Here is a 23,975-nt window from a genome sequence, read left to right on the forward strand (position 1 = left end):
TGAATGGTCAGGACCAAATCATTTGTAGCACCTTACAACACTTGTAAATATCTACAAAGCGGGTCGTATCCGTAGTGTCACCAGGATAAGGTATCCCTCATTTATCCTTATACTACAGACCATTTAGGTTATTACTTAAGGCATGATCCGCCTGTATGTCTCACATACATGCTTAAGTTACATAAAATAACCACGGATCTTAGTTTATTGGACATGAATAAATGAAAATAAAATAACATTTATTTTATTAATAACAATGTGTACAAAAAGTTTAAAAACTACAATACCACCCGGAGAATTAGGACACTAATCCGAACAATCTCCCACTTGTCCTAATACCTCGGGAGACTAATGTACAACATAAAAGCAGTACAATATATAATAAACTAGGGAATACTCTATACCCCAGTATCATCTCCCACTTGCCCTAGACAAGGTGCCGCATGTCTCGTAGACCCAAACTCTCTAAATGACCCTCGAACACTTTAGCCGTGAGAGCCTTTGTAAACGGATCAGCAACGTTGTGCTCTGACACGATCTTCGTGACTATCATATCACCATGATGCACAATCCCTTGATCAAATGATACTTCCGTTCAATATGCTTGCCTCTTTGGTGACTCCGAGGTTCCTTAGAATTTGCCACAGCCCCACTGTTATCACAATAGAGAGTGATCGAAAAAGACATATTTGGAACAACTTCTAAATCTCTAAGGAACTTCCTAAGCTAAACAACCTCTTTAGTAACTTCACAAGCGGCTACGTATTCGACTTCCATAGTGGAGTCTGCAATGCATCCTTGCTTGATGCTTCGCCAAACTATAGCCCCTCCCTCAAAGTGAACACTGACCCTTATATCGATTTTTGAGAATCTCTATCAGTTTGAGAGTTAGAGTCTGTGTATCCTGTAAGGATCAAATCCTTATCTCCATATACGGGCATATAGTCTCTCGTTCTTTTAAGATACTCAAGAATCATTTTGACCGTCGTCCAGTGATCTAATCCTGGATTGGACTGATATCAACTAACAATCCCTATTGCATAGCAAATATCAGGTCTAGTACATAACATTGCATACATAAGGCTTCCAACAGCCAAAGCATAGGGAATCCGTCTCATTTCCTCAACCTCTTGAGGTGTCTTAGAACACTGATCCTTAGAAAAAACAATTCCATGCCTGAAGGGTAATAAACCCCTCTTGGAATTCTGCATCGAGTACCTGATCAACATCTTGTCAATGTACGATGCCTGAGACAAGGCCAACATCTTGTTATTACAATCCTGAATGATCTGGATGCCTAGAACATACTGTGCCTCTCCCAAATCTTTCATTTGGAATTGGGTGACTAGCCCCTTCTTAATATCAGTTAGAAAACCTATATCACTCCCAATGAGCAGGATATCATCCACATACAACACCAGGAAAGCTACTGAGTTGTTGATGATTTTCTTGTAAACACAAGACTCATCAACATTTTGATCAAAGCCAAACAATTTGATTGCATTATTAAATCTAATGTTCCACGATCTAGATGCTTGTTTTAGCCCATAAATGGACCTATTAAGCTTGCAATCCCTTTGCTCTTGATCTGGAACAATGACCCCCTCTGGTTGAGCCATGTAGATGGTCTTCTCAAGATTACCATTCAGAAAGGCAGTCTTGACGTCCATTTTTCACATTTCATAATCATAAAATGTGGCTATGGACAGAAGAATCCTGATAGACTTCAACATGACAACAGGTGAGAAGGTTTCCTCATAGTCCACTCCCTCGATCTGGGTATAACCCTTTTCCACGAGTCTAGCCTTAAAGGTCTGCACCTTTCTATCTACACCTCGTTTTCTCTTGTAGATCCACTTACACCCTATAGGTTTTACCCAATCAGGCTGATCCACAAGTTTCCAAACAGAATTGAAGTACATAGACTCCATTTTCTGATTCATGGCTTTAATCCACTCATCTTTGTCAACATCTCCATTGCTTGCCTATAAGAAAATAGATCCTCAACTCCATCATCAGACATGATTTTTTGGGCTTCAGTCAAACCCATGTAGCATTTCGGTGGTTCGCAATTGTCCCACTATGTCGAGGCAGTCTCAACTCTTGAGATGGTTAACTAGATGAACCGACATAAAAAACTCTTATTGATCTATGTTAGGAAACTGATTCTTGAAATTCTCTATTAACGTAACAAATGGGTTTAATCTCCCGAAAAGTAGTTAAACTATGAACAACTTCTTTATTAAACGAAATGAGTCAACAAGACCAAACGATCGCTTACAATTATCACCCAATCGCTTACAGAACACTAAACGATCGTTTACAATTTCTACACGATCACCCAGTATTATAAAACGATTGCTTACTAAATCCTCTGCGATCGCTCACTAACTCCTACATGATCGCCTACGTACTATTACACGATCACTTACCCAGTTACTATACGATCGGCCACCAGTTGCTATACGATCGTCTACCAAATGCTACACGATCACTGAGCTCCGCTACACGACCACTTAGTTCTGCTACACGATCGCCTAATAGAAGTATATGATAAGCGGCACACTGCGATGGCTTCTCCATGACAGCGTCTTCCAAATTCCCACTCTCGAGAGCTCTTCTTCCTCACTCCTGAATATTCAGAAAATCCCCCCCTTCTGTTTCCTTCCTTCTTTTTAAACCTCAACTTCTTCCAACAACCTTGATAATAACTCTTAACCAATTTCCCCTTTTCTCTTTTATTCTCTTTGTTTTGATATTGCTATATAATTGGAGCCCTATCATTACCCCCGCCCACCATTTTCACCTTGTTCTTAAGGTAAAGCTCTGTTTGTTCAGCTACCTCTTTGCTAGTCTTCTTCATTTTCTCTTGAGTCATCCCCCAATGCTTTTGAAGTACTCGCAGAGCCCCATCCCATATCCTCATCGCACATTTTGGACTAACGTTAGCCTTTGTCCAACTCAGATTCTCTTGCAGAGTAATCTTTCGTCCCTCACGAACAAATGATATTGTCAGATTCTGCCAATTGACCTCTGTTTTCCCCAAAGAATGTAACCATTGCATCCCCAAAATCACGTCAACACCTTTCAACTCCAGGGGAATGAAACTGTCACACATTCTCCAATCTCCCAACCTCATTTCCACATTTTGGTTCCCTTGCCTCGCAGAGTAGGTCCTGATCCCAAAACTATTCCATAACTGGTCGTGGTTGTGATGTTCAACTGCTGATGATTTGCCAAACTCTTTGATATGAAATTATGTGTCGATCCACAGTCTATCAATACCACTACCGATTCTCCTTTGATATTCCCTCCAATCTTCATTGTTTGTGGGTTCGTCAACCCCATAACTGAGTTCACGGTCAGTTCAGTAATAGATGAAATTTTCTTACTTAGCGTCAGCATACGCAATTCTAACATCGTTTCTCTTGCTTCGTCTTCCTCATGCAACTCCCGCTCCTCTCCAGACGCCTGCACCACCAACAAGCTCAATTCTCTCGACTCTCGCCCTTTGCACCGATGTCCAACAGTGTATTTTTCGTCGCACCAAAAACAGAGCCCATTTTCTCTCTTCGACTAAAATTCAGCATCTGTTAATCTTCTCGCCGGGATTTCTCTTCGATTATCATTACTTGATGTTCCTTGCAATGTAATGGTCCTCATCGAAAACGACTCTCTGGTCTTCTCCCCTTCTTTCGAATAATTCCCGCTTACTGATTTATTCACATTGTTAGTATTGGATCTTGAAGCGTTCGAATTGTGGAACTTACCCCCATATATCTGCGCTCGTTCGACTTTGGCTCATGCATTTTCTCTATCTTTAACACGTTGTACCAATAACATCATTTGCGTTAACCCAGTGGGTTCCCAGCATTCAACTTCCGTCTTTATCCATGGTGCCAAACCATTCATGAATGTCTTTTCAAGAACCTCGTTCGGTAGATATAGCAACGGTGCCACTAACTTATTGAACAAATTTCGATATGCTTCTGTCGTTGTTTCTTATTTAATAGCCAGGAATCTTCCACAGATCGATCCCTCTCTTAAAGATCGGTATTACACAAGCATCCTTTTCTTCAAGTCCTCCCAGTCCTTGAACAGTTCTCTCCCCTCCTTCGACCGGTACCAATCTAATGCTGCACCGTTGAAACTCACAATTGCCACTGTCATCTTCTTTGTTTTCGTCAACTTATGAATTTGAAAATAGCAGTCTTCTCTAAAACCACGCATCTGGATCGCTTTTGCTAAATATCGTCATTTCGACTTTTTTGAATTTGCTTCGGTAGCAAATCGCATCTTCTCCGGTGGCTTTCCCTGAACTATTTGCTTTGCACACATTATGGGTATTCGATATTTCTACCTCTTCCGTCACTTTTTCCTTTCCCTTGGCCAGTTCCGTAACATGAGAGAAGAGCATCTGTTGATGCTTCTCTGCTTGCAATCCAAAATTCTCTACGTTTTTCGCCAACAACGCCAAGTTCTCCTTTGTGGTCGAAAATTTCTGTATTTCGACTTTGAACCCTGAGATCTCTCGTTCTAGTAATTCCAGTTTTTCTTCAAAATGTTTCTGAACAATGCTTGCCCAGGTGTTTGCTCGGATACCAAATTGTTAGGAAACTGATTCTTGAAATTCTTTATTAATGTAATAGATGGGTTTAATCTCCTGAAAAGCGGTTAAACTATGAACAACTTCTTTATTAAACAAAATGAGTCAACAAAACCAAACGGTTGCTTACAATTATCACTCGATCGTTTACAAAAACATTAAACAATCATTTACAATTTCTACATGATCGCCCAGTCTTACAAAACGATCACTCATTAAATCCTCTGTGATTTCCTAACTTCTACACGATCGCCTACAAACTATTACACGATCACTTACCCAGTTACTATACAATCCCCTACCAGTTGTTATACGATCGTCTACCAAATGCTACACGATCACTGAGGTTCGCTACATGACTACTTAGTTCTGCTACACGATCGCCTAGTAGAAGTAGACGATAAACGACACACTACGATGGCTTTTCCACAACAACATCTTCTGAACTCTCACTCTCGAGAGCTTCTCTTCCTCACTCCTGAATATTTAGAAAATCCCCCCCTCCTCCTTCTGTTTCCTTCCTTTTTTTTAAACCTCAACTTCTCCCAACAACCTTGACAATAACTCTTAACCGATTTAACCACCGATTTCCCCTTTTCTCTTTTATTCTTTTTGTTTTGATATTGCCATATAGTTGGAGCCCTATCAATCTATCAGTCTGTTCGACAACTCTTGTTCAACTTTCAGTAGTCTCACTAGAAATCTCATGTAAAACAAGCTTGCTTCATGGTTTATGATCCCTTATGTGGTCTTCTTCCAAGAAGATAGCATTTATCGACACAAACATCTTATTCTCACTCGGATCATAGAAGTATCCACCCCTCATTTCCTTGGGGTAGCCTACAAAGAGGAAAACTTTCGAATGTGGTTCCAACTTTTTAGGGTTAGCCACAAGCACGTGGGTCGAACATCCCCAAATCCTTAAGTGGCGTAAATGTGAAATCCGGATTTCCATTTTCCCTACTTAAGCAGGTGATTAAAGGAATTAACTAAGTGAAAGTTAAATCCTATGTTAAAGAGAAGGAAAATTGTAAGTGTTTAAATAGATTTGTTAAGTAGCTTTGAGATAAGCTTTAACTAGTAAAAATTGGATTAAGTAGGAAGCCAAAAAGAATTATGTGTTGGAAGCCAAGAAAGAAATGGCTTAAGTATTTGACAATGCGTTGGCCTTGTGCTAAGCGTTGGTGTTGTGCCATGCGTTGGCCATGAACACTTGAGAGTTTATTTGGGCATTGAAAGAGGCTAAAGTGTGGCCGAGAGGAAAGGCTATGCGAGGACAAGCATGCGGCAGCCTCAAGTGTGCACGGACATAGGCGCTAGACGTTAGAGTTGTGCACGTGGGACGATCGTGTAGTAAATGAGCAGTGCTACATGATGAGGTAGATGATCGTGTAGCAAATGAGCGGCGTTACATGATGGGGTATGCGATCGTCTAGTAAGTGAGCGATGCTACACGGTAGGCGATCGTGTAGGCCAGCACTGGACGATCGTGTAGCAAATACGCGGGGCTAAGCAATGCGGTAGGTGATCATACAGCACAGTGCGGTGTTAGACGATGCAGAGGTCGCGCTAAGTGATAGCACTATGCGATAGGTGATAGCATTAGACGATGAGGCGTTGGCACTACACGATCGACATCAGCGCTAGACGATGACGTTGGGCGATGGTGCTACGCGATGGGCGTGATGCGCTAGACGATAGTTGTGATATGCTAGATGATGGGCGTCAGCGTTACACAATGAGCAAGAGCCGTGCGGTAGGCTATGTGCTATGCGATGGTTTATGCGGCGGCCTTGCTAAACGATGAGCTAGGCGATGAGACAAGCTATGGTGAACGCATGGTGAAATGTCTTTGCGTTGCTAAGGCTGGTGGTACATAAGGATTATGAGGTTAGTGTGCGTTGGTCTTGAGCAAGAGATTAAGGATGTTGACAAGCAACAAGGACATACATGCATTGGTCATGGGGGATGCATTAGTAAGAGGCTAAACGATGGTAAGATATACCATGAGGCGTTGAGTTGAGACCTAGCTTGACTGTAAAACCCGAACCCTAATTACTTTAAGTAAGAGTAAGTAATGTGATGTCTTCTAATGAGTTAAATGAAGCCATGTTTTAGGGAGATAGAGGATGGAAGCAAGAAAAAATAAGCTCTTGTGTAGCTAAGTGTAAACCCCAAATTCTAAGTTTCCTAAACAAGCATGTTTAGCCAAAGGAATGATATATTAAATATCTAATAAGTGAAAGTCCATGTTGTTTATAGGAGTTGTTGAGAAAGGGAAAGAAAAATATATTAAATAAGGAAGTCCATTTATTGGCTTGGGCTGGAGGCACTAAATATGGAGTGATATGGCGATTGGTCCTTGAACTCGGGAGGCGGCAGGAAGATTAAAAGGAAGATGAACTTCAAAAGCTTGGTTTTGGCAAACTACATGAGCAAATTTAGTGAAACTGGTGCCATTTGAAATCTATGAGAATCTAGTTTTCGAGGTTGTCTTATCGGAGAAAGATTGTAGAAGAAGAAGAACAAAAAGTGAGGAAATGGCAGAAGAGACAAAATCTCGGGTTAATCAGGGCCCGAGGTAAAGAATGCCAAACTATAAGGAATTTTTGGCTGAAATTTTAAGGTAAGAAATAAAATCAATTCTAAACATGTTTTTAGAAGGAAGTTTCTTCAAAAGAGGGCTTGAGTTTTAGTTATGAATTTTTGAATTTGTAATAGAGAAGCTGTGCATAAGCAGACAACTGCTTGGGAAGAACAAGCAAACAACTCATATGGAGAATGTGGATCTCGCTAATGAAGGAAATCTCGCTAATTTTGTGATGAGGATCTCGCTCTAGAAGGAAATCTCGCTAGAAATTGGGCTGAATCTCGCTGGAAAGGTGAGTATCGCTAGGATGAAAGGATCTCGCTCATGAGGAAGGATTCACTCATGATGAGTATCTCGCTAGTAATGTTGTCTTTGTTGATGAAGGTTCCATTAGTAAATGAACTATTTGAGGTATTTTGCTAAGAATTTTGAGTAGTTTAACCGGGAATTATGTCCTTTCAGGCCAAGAAGAGCTAGGAGAGGCATATAACCCGTTAAGAGACCAACGAGTTGTGAGTGACTATGTGATGCTTTAATGTTTTAATGATTTAGAAATTATGATTTCTTAGAAGATATTTCTCATGCTAAGTGTTCAAATGAAGTGCCAAGCAACATATATTTGAAGCTATTTCTCATGCTGAGTAAAGCATGTTTTCCATGGAAATTGACACGATTTAAATATGTTATCTTGTCCAAATATTTTTAGCATGTTTTAGTAACTCCATTTTCATGATGTTTACTAAGGTATGGGTTTTCCGAGTACGTTTTCCATGCCTAACGCATGCTAGAGGTTTTTACAAGCTAGTTCAATATGTTTTAAGCCAACTTATTTCACAAAGTATGAAGCATGCGTTAGGATTAAAGCTAAGGTTGAATGAAGCTTGATGTACTATGTTTTAAATACCTAAGGTTGTCAAAGTACATGCGTTGGTATTCCTAAACAAAATGAAAAGGGATACTGAAGGTAAGGAAGGTATCCTAAAGAGTTTTCTATGCTATATTTGAAAACTATTCTTTTAATGCTCTTCAAGAACTTGATAGCTTAAGTAAGCCGGATACTAAAGGTAAGGAAGGTATATGAATAAACGTACCTAAGGTGTTGACGTACATAGAAAACTCCATGTGCATGTAGGTAGTTCTGACTGAGAGGCCGAAGTATGGGTCTCCTAGGTCATATACCAGCAAAGGAAGGCCGAAGTATGGGTCTCCTAGACTATATACGAGCAAAGGGAGGCCGAAGTATGGGTCTCTTGACCGGTAACAGACGTTGGGAGCTAGAGCGATGTATGCTCGTTTAAGGAATAATTATCTTAATGGTGGTTTTAAAGGTTTTATGTACACGTTTGCTTGGTATATTTTAGTTTCAGTATTATGTTTTCAAGCTTTTAGTTTAAAGCATGGGATTTATGTTTTTATTAAGTCACTCACTGGGCTTCTAGTTCACGTTTTCAAATGTTTTCCTTTTCAGGTGGCGGTCAATTCCCAAAATACTTTTCTGCTACTGCTCTGCCACTCAAAGAAACAAGTTGAAGGAAGGGTAATTGAAGACCTGTATTAGTTAGTACACATGTGTCTGTCTAGTAACTAGTATTCTCGATGGGGCTCACTAGGTTGTATTATCTATGTATAAACAATGCTGTAAAACCCTGTAATGTAAATGTGTTAAGTTCTGAGTTAATATGTATGTATTCAGGGTTTGAGCAATACTTAACAGGTAAGATAGGCAGTAAGTGCCAGCAAAAGGGTTGGTAATTGCTGCAGTCACCATTCCATCCAGGTTAAGAGGGTAATCTGGAGCAGGGTGTGACATTGACGCAAGGGTTGTTATGCATTGGTGATGTGCTATGTACCAAGGACATCCGAGGGTATGTGGGTGCATAGGACAAGGCTTGAGCAAATAGTATACGTTGGAAGAGTGTTGGTCATTATCCTAGTTGAACACATAGGGCAAAGGTAAGCCATGCGAAAGAGAAGAATATGTGGCCAAGGATGAGCCTTGCGAGCATCTAGCATATGTGACCAAGTTGCGACAATTAGATGGACGCATATGAAGTTGGATGGACGCATATGAAGTTAGATGGACGCATTTGAGGTTGGATGGATGCATAGGCCATATGAGGGAGCGATCAGCCAAGATGGCTTGCGACCATAAGGATGTGGAATGCGCCAATGGTGATACCAAATCATCCGAACATGTGGCTTGTTGGGGAGAAATCTTGAGCTTCAAGTAAGTGAGATGGATGCACCAAAGAACTTGCAAACCGATTAAGTTGCGCTGGTTGAAGGAGAACACTTCAACCTTGATGTGGCAAGGAGTTGCGTTGGCTTAGGGAAGAAAGGACGCTTGGGCATGCGGCCAAGCAGGAGGTGTCGGCCTCGGAGAGCTTTTGGACGCCTATAAATAGGGTCAAGGACTTCTCTTCAAATCATAATTAGAATTCTCTTTAAAGGACATTAAGAAGAGTGCAGGAGGGTCGATTGTGAGAGGACTATGCGTTGATGAAGGAACACATGCGTTGGTAGCAAAACCATGCGTTGGTCATGAAGTTCCATCAGACAGTGAAGTCTAGAAGTAGCATCAATTTGGGACGAGGAGTTCTCCTAGAATACTCATGCGTTTGGAGTGATTCCAAAGCCACCTAAAAGCTACGAGAGTGAGGAAAAGACAGAAGGGTTGAGCTGTCGGGTAAGCTTGGGCCAGTCTTGATGTTTTGATGATTCCGGCCAAACCACAATTATTTCTGAGTTAAGATTTTAGGGTAAGATTCCTGAGAAATTTAGAACATGTTTACAGAAGGAAGTATCTTAAAATAAGAGCTAGAACTATCCGTAATCTAAGCTGATAATTGAATCTGGAATTTAGGGTTCAAAAGGAAAACCAAGGAAACCTAAGGAACTTCGGAGAGGAAAGTTCCTAACCAACCAAGGTGAGTGGTTGTTCCATTGTTTGTATGGTTGATATATATATATATATATAACTTTATATATAGGTTGTATTTGAAAATTTGCATGATCGGGAAATGTGATTGTCTGAATTTAATTGTTATTATGCTTGTTGAAATATTGCTTGTGATTGTGCTGGAAACTAAACTAGTACCCGAGATTTAGTTAGCATGCTTGAAAAAGGTACTTGGCGGGATTAGTCAATATAACTGGCGGGATTAGTTAGCTTCACTGGCGAGAAAAATATAGTCAAGATACCTAAGCATAGCTAGAGGGAGTTAGTCGATGTGCACATTCGGCGAGATATTGGGGTACTAAGGAGGTTTCCACGAGATTTTTTTGTATATTGTGTTGGGGTACGTACGGGAGTACCTGGAAGATACATGATCATTCCAAGAGTATCCACTTGACAAGCTAGGGTAATTACATTTTGTTATGTGATTGTTGTTTTTTGTGGAATTGTTTTCCCAAAAATGAATTTCTGTAATCAAACTTATGTTTATTTAAAGCTGCCACTCACTGAGCTTTGTAGCTCACGTTTTCCATGTTTTATGTTCCCCTCCCCCCCAGGTAGCGAAAGGTGAGTAATTCCAGGGTGCTGTTAAGGTCAAGGTCTGTCATAAGCCACAGTTACACTTCCGAAGGGTTTTAAAGAGTGGTTGTTGTAAACTTTGTAGTTAAGTCTTGGTGTTGTATAAACGTTACATTGTTGTAATATAAAATGGGCCTACTTAATCAGTTGTTGTTATCTCCTTGACTTAAAGTTTACTGAGTGTAATAAAGAGGTTCAGTTGGACAGTAGGTATCACAAAAGGGTGGTATCTGCGGTCCCTCACGCCTCTCCTCAGGCTCGAGAGTGCGGGCTCGGGGCGGGGTGTGTCAATAAACCATCTTTATGGCCTCTCCATAGCTCAAAAGGTGTTTTAGAAACACTATTCAATGGAATATTGTTCAAAATATAACATGCAGTTTCCACTGAAAATCCCCAAAACAAGTCTAGAAGATGAGCATAACTCATCATAGACTGAACCATGTCCAACAAGGTTCTATTTCTCCTTTCTGATACACCATTCTGCTAAGGTGTACCTGGGGCTGAGAGTTGGGATGTGATTTCATGTTCTATAATCTAGTTCTGGAATTCTAAGTCCATATACTCTCCACCACGATCAGATGGTAGTGTTTTTATCTTCTTACATAACAAGTTTTCAACTTCAGCCTTATGCTCCTTGAACTTTTCAAGAGCGTCAAACTTATGTTGCATTAGGTATAGATACCCATATCTTGAATAATCATCTATGAAAGAGATGAAATATTCATACCCGCCTCGAGCTCGAACACTCATCGAAGTACAAAGGTCTAAATGTATAAGCTCAAAGGTTCCTTGGCTCTATAACATTTTCCAGTAAAAGGTCATTTGGTCATCTTGCCTTCAAGGTATGATTCACATACCGGTAAGGAGTTTTCTTCTAAACTTTTTAGAAGTCCACATTTCACCAACTTCTCAATCCTATCGAGGTTGATGTAACCTAACCTTAGATGCCAAAGATGGACGTTTTCCTTAGGAGAAACCTTTGGTCTTTTTTGCAGTTGTCATTGTTTTGAACATTTCAGTATTAAGCAAGGCTTTTATGACTAGCGATCTTAGTACATATAAGTTATTTTCTATTGAACTAAAACCAATCTCCATACCATTCTTGAAAATAAACACTTTATTATAAAAAAAAGGAGACGGTATAACCTTGTTCAATCAGACAAGAAACCGAGATTAAGTTCCTCTTGATATGAGGAACTACAAAAACATTATCCAGTAATAAATAATGTTTCTTGTCCAAAAATAACTTCAGCTTGCTTATAGCAACAGCTGAAACAACCTCACCAGTACCGACTCGAAGATTTAACTTTCCATCTTCCAACGTTTTCCAGGAACTAAATCCTTGGTCGGAAGAACTTACATGATTAGTAGCACCTGAATCAAGTATCCAGGAAGAATCATCATTCTCTACCAAACACGTCTCCAAGACAAATAAATCACATTTACTGTCTTTAGATTTCTTCCTCTTCCAGAGAGTAGTGGGATCAGTATCAGAACCTCAATAAGCTCCAGTTTCCATTTCAGAGAACAATTCTCGTTGAGAACTTCATCTGAGTCAGCAACACTTACTTTCTCTTTTAGTCCTTTGACATTCAAGAAAGACTGGAGATTATCTTTGGAACTGACACTATTGGTTTCTTTGTCATCCATCTCTTTTTGCTAAAAAAGTGGAACTATTGTTTAAACAATTCTTGTAACGAGTCCATGATCTTATGTGCAATGACCATGTTCTCAACCCTTTTGGTCAATGCATCAGGTATGCTAGCTAAAATGTGAAGTTGGGCCAACGAGTAGCCTTCATCCACACCTCATATGCATTATGAACATTTCACGGTGCATCAAGGGTTGGGACTTGAGGACACTCCTCAACCATGACAAACTCGAGGTCGTTTACCATGAAATATATTTTAAGAGACTCTTTCCATTGTATGTAATTAGTCAAATTAAAAGAGGCAACTAACAAAAAATCATACATGTTGCTGATAAAACAAACACATTGATCCACATTAGATTTTAGCAAATACTTTTTAAAACAAAATCCAATCTGGTTTAGCAAAATCTAAATGAACCCCGTGTGACATCTAGTTTTGCAATGACGCTTCAGTGGTTTAGGACAAAAGCCATCGAAGGGTTGTCAATTTACCCCTCCTCTGAATTGAGACACTCTCAACCAGCCATTAATACTAGAACAACTCTTGTTCCTATAACGACTAGCCATCATTGATTTGGTCAAGAAATCATTAACTTGTTTAACAATTTCCCATAAGTGTGACCCTTCATTTTAGATCCTAGAGTTCTGCCCCAAGCAGCCAATCCAAAAGGAAAAAATCCGATTGGGGAAAAAACTAAAGCGACCCTATCCATTTTTGGAGTTCACCTTGATATTGACCAACCGCACAAACCATCCGAAGGGGGATGCTTTTAGGGCGCCACGAGGCCTGCAAGAAGATCTCACGGTGCAAACCGATGAAGAAGACCGTAGGACATGTTGACACACATCCTTCACCCACTTACTTTAAATACTCTCTCCGTCCACCTTGATATTGACTCATGAAAACACCATCCGAAGGGGGATGCTCCCAGGACACCCGAGGCCAAGCATGAATCTCACGGCGTGAACATTCAGGGAGAAACGTGAGTGGAATTGACATATCATATATATCTTTTCCTCCCACTGAGTATTTTATAACCTAGGGTTTAGTTTACTTAGAAAAAACACGGCTAACAATTTTAACTAAGTGACTTTTTAGGTTTGCCCAAAAGTAACTCTTACTTTGGAAAGTTGAACAACTTTTGATCATCATTCATTAAACTCTTTAACGAAGTCTTTGATCAACTGTTGCACGCTTGTAGTAAATCTATCTAATTCACCTTTCCAGGTAGGGGTGTTCCGTCTCCGTCAGCTTAAATACCCTAGCCTAGACTCTAGCCTTAGACAAAAGGTCATTTATGGATAGATTTAATACAAATTTAATCTTTTATTCCAATCAATTTAATCCTATTAAACCGATTCAAAAGATTAAACTTAGGTATCTAATCTCATTAGAACCTTGAACTTAGGTCTATCTCAATCAAATTTTAAAACCCTTTTAAAATATGAGTTCACCTAAGTTCGCATGCAACTCTTTCTTATTGATTTTAGTTCTAATTTCCATTATAACATTTATAACAGGAAACGACTAAAACTAACCACAATGCAAAGCAACACATACAAGGCATTCATAACTCTTATAAATAAGCCTAAGTGTCATGCTCCATGCATTGTTCATTCATTACTACTGGTATATAACACTTATATAACAAAGCAATGAGCATGAGCATACTTTCTTGTAATTTTGTCATGCCATTTACTATATTATAACACTTATAATATATAATGCACGAATAAAATGCATAACCTAAGGTGGGTTTTAAATCTATATGTCATACATTATGACATATAAACAAACATACATCTCATGTACATTAAGTAAAAGTTTATAAACAGGGATAATTAGCCTCAAATCCTCAAGAAAAAGCTAACTATTACAAAGAACAATGGGTCATCCAGTTCAAACAGGCAAATCGGGTCTTGAACCATCCAGGCGAAGATCGCATCTCCTTGATCGTGTAACAACTCCTTGTGATCGTCTAGCAATGTTGTACGAGCATAAACGAGCAACGATTGTGTACCTTTGACTATGCGATGAGCATGAATGTCACGCGATCGTGCAGCGCACATCGTGTAACACGAGCCTTAAATGACCGAGTAGACAACAATGATGTGGTGAAGCATAATCGTCTAAACGATCGCTGAGCAAGCGTAAGGTATCGTATATCGGGTGATCGTGTAGTCAGTGACTATGCGATGAAGCATGCTGAACTACACGATCGTTAGAGCATGTGCCTTTAAAACGATGAGTGTCAAAAACTCTATGTGATCGTTTACCTCAAGAGTCCACGCGATCGAGCAGCCAATGCTACACGATAGAGTAAACTCTTTACCCTACATTTTGCATTAGCTATACAATTATTTAGTAAATACTACACAATCAGACAGAACTTTTCTACACGATCGTTTAGCCAAATCTCAACGATCGTTTAGCCTGGGCTATATGATACGACCAATCTTTGGTCTTATTCCTCATGAGAAGTGCATCTCCATGCTTCGAAACTTTATCACGAATGAGTAAAAAAACTTCAAACACTTTGAATACAGACTCGATTGCTTGTTAATTATGCCCAGGGGCCCTTAAAAATTAACACTTTATAAACTTAAAGAAAGCTTTAAATATAGGAAATCATCCCGTAAACATCCATCAACACATCCAAAAACACATTTAACTCTTAAACGCATTGTAGAACAAACTTAAAACCCACCACAACTGTAAAAGAAGTTCAATATGGCAATGGAATTTGGAATATCAGAACAACCTGGCTCTGATACCAATTGAAAGAAATAAAAAACGAGGATCTCCATGAGCAGCATAAGTGGATTGTTCCAAATCCCATTCATAATGAACACAACAATCACAGTCTAATCGGAAACATACAGATTATGCATAAACAGAAATTACAACATGCTATAAGTGTTGGGATTGGTGTCCTAATTCTCCCAGAGTCTTGTCGTTTGTAATCAATACACATTGTTATGAATAAAATAAGAGTTATTTTATTTGGTATTTACTCATATCCATTAAACAAAGCTCCATGGTTATTGTATGTAAACTTAAGCATGTATATGAGATATACAAGTGGATCATGCCTTAAGTGACAACCTAAATAAGTTTGTAGTATAAGGATTAAGGAGAGATACTTGATCCTGGTGACACTACAGATATGGCTCACTTTGTAGAGGTTTACAAGTGTTGTGAACTACTATAGATGGTAGATCCTGACCATTCATGTGGAGACATGCGAGCGGGGGTGTCCTATACAAAGAGTTTGTATAAGACCGGACCACAAGATGACTAGTCTTTGTATATAATGTCGTTGATACTGGAGATTTACATCTCACCTAAACGACCATAGGTGACATGACCTCAATCCTGAATGTTTTGGGAACTTCTACTTTTGAGGGCAGTCCTTTGATTTGATACAGGGGTATGCCCTAGTTTATTGTATATTGTACATTTTTTATATTGTATTGTACATTAGTCTCTCGAGGCATTAGGACAAGTGGGAGATTGTTGGGATTGGTATCCTAATTCTCCCGAAGTCTTGTTGTTTGTAATGATACACATTGTTTTATGAATAAAATAAATGTTATTTCATTCTGGCATTTACTCATATCCAAGAAGTAAAGCTTCATGGTTATCTTATGTAAACTTAAGCATGTATATGTGATATACAAGTGGATCATGACTCAAGTGATAACCTAAATAGGTCTGTAGTATAAGGATTAAGGTGAGATACCTGATCCTGGCGACACTACGGATACGACCTGCTTTGTAGAGGTTTGCAAGTGTTATAAACTACTACAAATTTTAGATCCTGACCATTCATGTGGAGATGTGCGAGCAGGGGTGTCCTATACAAAGAGTTTGTATAAGACCGGACAATGAGATGACTAGACTTTATATATAACGCCATTGATACTAGAGATTTACATCTCACCTAAACAACCATAGGTGACACGACCTCAATCCTGAGTGTTTGGCCTTTGAGGGCAGTCCTTTGATTAGTATGGGTGAGAGTGGCCAGATTGCCAACTCAACATGCTTATCTTTTTGGGGACTTGTCTGATTTGGGAGCTGGGAACTCAATACACAAGATGGAATTCACTCCTTTCCGAAGTAGGAATAAGTAGAGAGATTGCTTCCTTAAGGGCTGATTCTGGGACTTAAACATAGTGGCCACAACTTCTCTTTTGAAGAGAGAACTCAGTCATAATAGAACTATGACTTATATTCATTAGAGGATTCAGTGGTACTTAAGGAGTTAGATGTAATTACAGGAGCATAATGGTTATTGGCCGAGCTGTACTTACGAGTGATCTGTGAAGGGTTGTCGCATTGTTGATTGGTTAAGATGGACACATAATATATCTGTGGTAAGGAGAGTTCAGTTGTCGGTCTTTAGTGGAGTGCCTGGCAGTTAATAGATGGTGGATCCCGTGACTAAAGAATTTAGTCAGATATTCACGTAGTGTTGGAGCTTTGAGCTACATGTCCATACGGTCCCCTTGGTAGCTCAATGGATTCAGTTGAGGATCATTTCTTGGTGTTGATTTGAAATCTTCATATTGACAAAAGGTAATTCGATTATATATGATATGATCAGTATGATGTATGAGATACATCTAGTGGAGGATTAATGTAAATGAGATTTACATTAAGAGCCATGGAATAGAAAAAGAGCTATGGTTTATATGTTTCATGAGATGAAATATTAAAACTATAGGTTATAAATATATTATGGTAAGTTAGTTATCATTTATATTTATAATAATATTAATTATTGGATAATGATCTATTTTTCTCTAATAACTAATTGAGTGGAAGGTTATTGGTGATTTAATAGTAATCGTAAGATAAAAGGAAAAATGTTTTCCTAATTTTAGTAGGTTTTTTAAAAAGATTTTTTGAGATTTCCTCTCTCGAAAATATTCTCACGGAAGTTGTCAAGTAAATTGGATTTACTAAGCGATAGCTTGGAGTTAGCTAAACGATCGTGGAGTTTAGTAAGCGACAAACATTCAGCTAAGTGATGAGCTAAACAATCGCATAGCTTTTTCTAGACGATTGCTTAGCTTTTCCTAAACGATTAGGCATAGACCTATACGATAGGTTCTTCCATCTCCTACTTGCTCAATCGTTTACACGATTGTGGTTTCCTCCTGTGTTCTGCCTTAAACCAAGTCCACATAGAGCCCACCCTCTGGATTCTCACATCGAGAATACCAAGGTAGCCTTCTTGTTGGTGTCATACTCAACTCGACACCGTCGAGGTTTTGTGGAGGCCGTTCGTGTTGTTCGGGGTGTTCGTGACCAAGGCGATCGCTTAGTTCGAGTGCGTCGTGTTTGTGTGTAGCGATCGTGTTGGATGAATGTTTGTGGTTTCTGTTATCGAGCATTCGTGATCAAGGAGCTTTGTGATGAGTTTGCAAAAGTGTGTTTCTCTCGTCCTTGATCAATTGTATAGCATGCTGTAATTTATATATTTTGCTTAACCGTATGTTTCTGTTTGAGATTGTAATTGTAAAGTTCATATACGATTGTAATTTGGAATGATCTTTCGCTGCTTATGGAAATCCTCGTGTTCGATTTCCTTCAAATGGTATCAGAGAGTTTAGTAGCCTAGATAAATCTTTTAAAATCAGTTTAATAGGATTAAATTGGTTGGCATAAAAGATTAATTTTTTTTAAATCTATCTATAAGGGATCTTTTGTCTAAGGCGGGTTCTGGCTAAGTTGGGGTTCTTAAGTTGATGGAAACGTAACACCCCTACCTGGGAACCTACCTAGAAAGGTGAATTAAATATATTTTCAACAAGCATGATACAGTTTGGTCAAAGACTCCGTTAAAGAGTTTAATGGATGATGATCAAAAGTTGTTTAACTATTCAAGGTAAAAGTTACACTTGAGCAAACCTAAAAGTCACTTTGTTAAAATCCTTAGCTGTGTTTTTTCTAAGTAAAGTAAACCCTAAGTTATAAAATACTTAGTGGGAGGAAGAGATGTATTTGATATTGAAGGAACTCTTATTCAAGAGTACCTACGAGCGGAAGTGGATCTTTCCAATTCATTGTAACAGAATGTCCACATATACATTCAAACATACTAATATGCATTCATAATACTAAATTATTGACATCCTTAAAAGAACAATAAATAAGAGATCGAGAGATCATACCAGTTGAAGATTTATTCTTCACAGCAAATCTCGCTTTTGCTGAGACAATAAGCTATTGCTCAGCAAAACCCAATTGTCTATCTCGAACAGTCTCCACATGAACAGAAGAAAACGGGGATGACACCACCATTAAGAGCCCTCAATATTCTTGGAGTGAGAATCCAAAGGGTGGGCTTTATTTGGATTTGGTAGAGGGGAGGAAGGGACATCGTATACAACGATCAAGCAAGTGGGAGTTAGGTTCGTCTATTGTATAGACAAAATGCTTGATCGTTTAGGTGAAGTATACGATCGTGTAGGAAAAGTAAGCGATCGTCTAAATGATCGTGTAGAAAAAACTAAGTGATCGTCTATACGATCGTTTAGTAAGTATCAATCGCTAAATGATCGCTTAGAAAAATGTAAACGATCGTTTAGTAAATAGCACGTGCGAGTATAATCATTAAGCGATCGCTCAGCACTATCGTATAGGTAAGCGATCGTTCAAATACTATCGTATAGGCATAGGTTTTTCTAAGCGATGACACTCTTCAACACAATGTTCCCGCATACCATGTTTAACACACTATGAGCTATTTAAGCGTCTCAAAGTGATCTTTCAACTTACTCATCCGTTATGAAAACAGAAGAGACACTGTCCTATTACCCTTTTAACCGTCTAATTAATAGACAATGAATATCATCACATCATATTCATAACTTATGAATTAATATCATATATCAATCATAGTATTTTTCCTCCACTAGATATAAAATCATATTTATATCCAATTTCCTCCAAATTAATGTATCTCATACATAAAGTTAATTATATCATATATAATTAACTAGTTCAATTGTATCATATATTATCGAACTCCATCTTGTCAATTTAAACATTTCAAACTGACCTAAAAACTGACTCTTAACTTGTATCCAAGCTACCAAGAGAACCTTATGGACCTATGGCTTAAAGCTACAACGGTACGTGAATAGCTGGTTAAACTCTTTAGCAACGATATCCACCATTCGTTAACTGCCAGGCATTCCACTAAAGATCGACAGTTGAACTCTTCTTACCATTTTGCTCCTGTAGTTACATCTTACTCCTTAAGTACCACTGATCCCTCTAATGAACAATATAACATAGTCCTACTATGTGTGAACACCTCTCGGGCCATAAGAAGGTGTGTGGTGCCATATCGTTTAAGCCCCGGGATCATCCCTTAAGAGAGCAATCTATCTACTTACCCCTGCTTCAGGGAAGAAGTGAACTCCATCTTGTGAAGCTGAGTTACCAGCTCCCAAATTAGACGAATTCCCAAAGTGGTAGGTTTGAGTCGGCGCTCTAGCCACTTGCACCCATGCAAATCAATGGACCACCCTCAATGGTAAGAGTTCCCAACTTACTCAAGATTGAGGTCATGTTACCTATGGTCATCCTAGTGAATTAAAGTCTCAGTCATGAACGGAGTTATATAACGAGACATTAACACTTTGAAGTCAGGTCTTATATAAACTCTTTGTATAGGATGCCTCTGCTCGCATGTTTCCTACACGAATGATCAGGATCAAACCATCTGTGACAAGTCACAACACTTGTAACAATTCCATAAAGTAGGCCGCGTCCGTAGTGTGACCAGGATAAGGTTTCCTTCCTATATCCATATACTACAGGCCATTTTGGTTATCACTTACGACATGATCCACTTGTATGTCACTACATACATGCTTAAGTTACATAAAGACAACCAGGGATATTAAGTTTATTGGTTTGTGGTAAAATAAAAAACATCTAAATGTGTAAAGTCAAGAAGTAAAATAAATATCATATATATTATACATCACAAGCATTCTTACAAAGTTGTTTACAAACTACAAGATACAAGACTTTAGGGAACAAACCTCAACAATCTCCCACTTGTCCTAAAGTGATGTGGGGAGTACAAAATAAAAACAAGTACAAAACAATAAACTAGGGCGTAAAACCCAACGCAATAAAATCTCCCACTTGCCTTAGTCCAGCCGTGGGCGGTCCCGTAGACCCATGCTCTGAAGGTGACCCACAAACACTATAGCCGTGAGAGCCTTTGTAAACGTATCAGCAATGTTTTTCTCTAAGGCGATCTTCGTGACGATCACGTCTTCTCGATGCACTATCTCGCGGATCAGATGATACTTTCGCTCTATGTGTTTGTCGCACCTGTGACTCCTGGGCTCCTTGGAGTTTGCCACAGCACCGCTATTGTCACAATAGAGGGTGATGGGCCTAGACATATCTGGAACAACTTCCAGCTCTGTCAAGAACTTCCTGAGCCAGACGACCTCTTTAGTAGCTTCACAAGCCGCTACGTACTCGACCTCCATTGTGGAGTCGGCGATGCACCTCTGCTTAGTGCTTCGCCACACCACAACTCCTCCGTTAAGAGTAAATACTGACCCTGAAGTGGACTTTCGAGAGTCCTTATCAGTCTGAAAGTCAGAATCCATGTATCCAGTAAAGTTCAAATCCCTAGACCCATACACAAGCATGTAGTCCTTCATTCTCCGAAGATACTTGAGAATATTCTTAACTGCGATCCAGTGACCCTGGCCTGGGTTAGACTGATACCTACTGACTATTCCCACAGAATAACATATGTTTGGCCTAATGCAGAGCATCACATACATTAAACTGCCGACGACAGATGAATATGGGACTCGTCTCATTTCCTCAACCTCTTAAGGCATCTTAGGACACATGTCTTTAGATAAAGTGACTCCATGCCTAAATGGTAATAGGCCCCTTTTGAAGATTTGCATCGAGTACTTGAGCAAGATTTTGTCAATATACGATGCCTGAGACAGCGCTAGCACTTTGTTCTTACGATCCTGAAAGATCTGTATACCCAAAACAAACTGAGCCTCTCCCAAATCTTTCATTTGGAATTGGGTCACTAGCCAGTTCTTAACTGCAGTCAGTAGACCTACATCATTCCCAATGAGTAGTATATCGTCTATATACAACACTAAGAAAGCCACTGAACTGTTGACTATCTTCTTATAAACACAAAGTCCATCAATGTTTTGGTCAAAGCCATACGATTTGATCACATCATCAAACCAAATATTCCAAGATCGAGAGACCTGCTTTAGCCCATAAATGGACCTATTTAGTTTGCAAACTTTTTGCTCTTGACTTTGGGCAATGAATCCTTTGGGTTGTACCATGTAAATGGTCTCCTCAAGATTGCCATTCAGAAAAGTCATCTTGACGTCCATTTGCTAGATCTCATAATTATAATAAGCGGCAATGGACAGGAGGATACGAATCAACTTTAACATGGCAACAAGTGAGAAAGTCTCTTCATAGTCGACTCCCTCCACTTGGGTATAACCCTTTGCCACAAGTCGAGCCTTGAAGGTTTGCACCTTCCTATCAGTACCCCGTTTGCGCTTATAGATCCATTTATAACCTATAGGTCCTACCCCATCAGGATGATCTACAAGATCCCATACCGAGTTGAAGTACATCGATTCCATCTCGAGATTCGTGGCTTTAACCCATTCATCCCAGTCAACATCCTCCATTGCCTTTTGATAAGACAATGGATCCTCAATGACGCCATCTGCCACCATAGTTAGGATTTTCGTGAAACCCAAATAACGATCAGTTGGGTTTGTAATCCTACCACTGTGTCGAGGTTTCCTCAACTTTTGAGGTGGAACCAACCTACCAGATAAACTATCATCAACAACTCTGGTTAATGAAGCAGGTCCTTCAACAACTATTGTTGAAGTGTCAGTAGCTTCTTTGGAAAGCTCACTTAACACAAGTTTACTATGTGGACTGTGCTCCCTGATATGATTCTTCTCCAGGAAAGTATCGTTCGTGGAAACAAACACCTTGTTTTCAGACGGATTATAAAAGTAACCCCCTCGTGTACCTTTGGGGTAGCCTACAAAAAGGCACAACCTCAATAGTGATTCCAACTTCTTGGGATTTGCCTGAAGTACATATGTTGGGCAACCTCATATGCGAAAGTTGAAGGATCTCATATCTAAGAGTTCCATGAGCGCGTTCGGATCGCTCTGATCTCACCGTGACCGAAATGCAACATTATACATTCAACACACATAGTTATGCAAATAAACTCTAATTAACGACATGCTAAGAACAAGATAAATAATAAGGGAGAGAGTTCCATACCAGTTGAAAACGTTCTTCACACTTCGGAACTCTAACGTAGCGGAAACCCTCCACGAAATCTACCAATGCCCAGGAGCAGCGTCAACAATTGCAGCACGAATGTCGCGAACACGAATGTTGTGGGGACGACACCACCACTAATGAGCCCCGAGTATTCTCGGAGTGAAAACCCAAAGGCTGGGCTTTGGTGAATTTAGAAGAGGAAGGAGGAAACACGAATCGATAAGCAAGTTGGAGGGAGAAAGCCGTTATCGCATAACAGAAATACTTATCGTCTAGAAGGAGCTACATGATCGTGTAGGATTTACTAAACGATCGTTTAGAAAAAGATATACGATGTTTAGTCAAATCAGCACACTATACAATCGTTTAGTGAAGCTATCCGATCGTGTAGGCGAGAATGTGCGATCGTTTAGTGCGAGGTGGATGATAGCTTAGGTGGAGAAGAGCTATCATATAGTCTCTCGATTTTTTTAAGCAATCGCTTAAAAGTTTCACCAGTGCGCTCTCACGAAAAATTTTTGGGCGAATGACGAACGATGCAAAAATGAAAACTATTTTCATTTTAACTCATTGGTTAGTATAACCGATGCTGTGCATTAACCCACGTCCAAACGTGATATTAGAATTAATTATCATATAATTAATCAATTAATTAATAAATAAATATAATCATATTATATTTTTATCCTATAGTTTGATATCATATATCTACTATAGTATTTTCTCCTCTGCTTGATATAAATCATATTTATATCTAATTTCCTCCAAAGTAATGTATCTCATACATTTAACTAATTATATCATATATAATTAACCAGTCCAATTATATCATATATAATCGAACTTCCTCTTGTCAAATTGAACATTTCAAATTAACCCAAATACTGGTTTTCGACTTAATCCAAGTTACCCAGGTGACCTAATGGACCTGTGGCTCGAATCTTCAATGGTACGTGAATAGTTGACTAAACTCTTTAGCCACGAGATCCACCATCCATTAACTATCTGACATTCCACTAAAGACCAACAGCTGTACTCTTCTTACAATAGATATATTTATGTGTCCATCGGATATAACCAATAATGAGTACGATGACCCTTCACAGATGTTCGTAAGTACAACTGGGCCAAATTACTGTTTTGCCTCAGTAGTTACATCTCACTCCTTAAGTACCACTGATTCCTCTAATGAACAATACAACATAGTCCAACTATGTGTGAACACTTCTCGGGCCAAAA

General features: G+C 39.2%; 1 pseudogene; it reads right to left on the minus strand.

Moving 5' to 3' along the window:
* Positions 1-20,560: 20,560 nt before the first annotated feature.
* On the minus strand, positions 20,561-21,253 carry LOC150036913 (secreted RxLR effector protein 161 pseudogene; annotated as a pseudogene).
* Positions 21,254-23,975: the final 2,722 nt, after the last annotated feature.

The sequence above is a fragment of the Benincasa hispida genome, chromosome 4 (genome assembly GCF_027475165.1).
Source record: "Benincasa hispida cultivar pf3 chromosome 4, pf3_genome.v1.1, whole genome shotgun sequence".
Classification (NCBI taxonomy): Eukaryota; Viridiplantae; Streptophyta; class Magnoliopsida; order Cucurbitales; family Cucurbitaceae; genus Benincasa; species Benincasa hispida.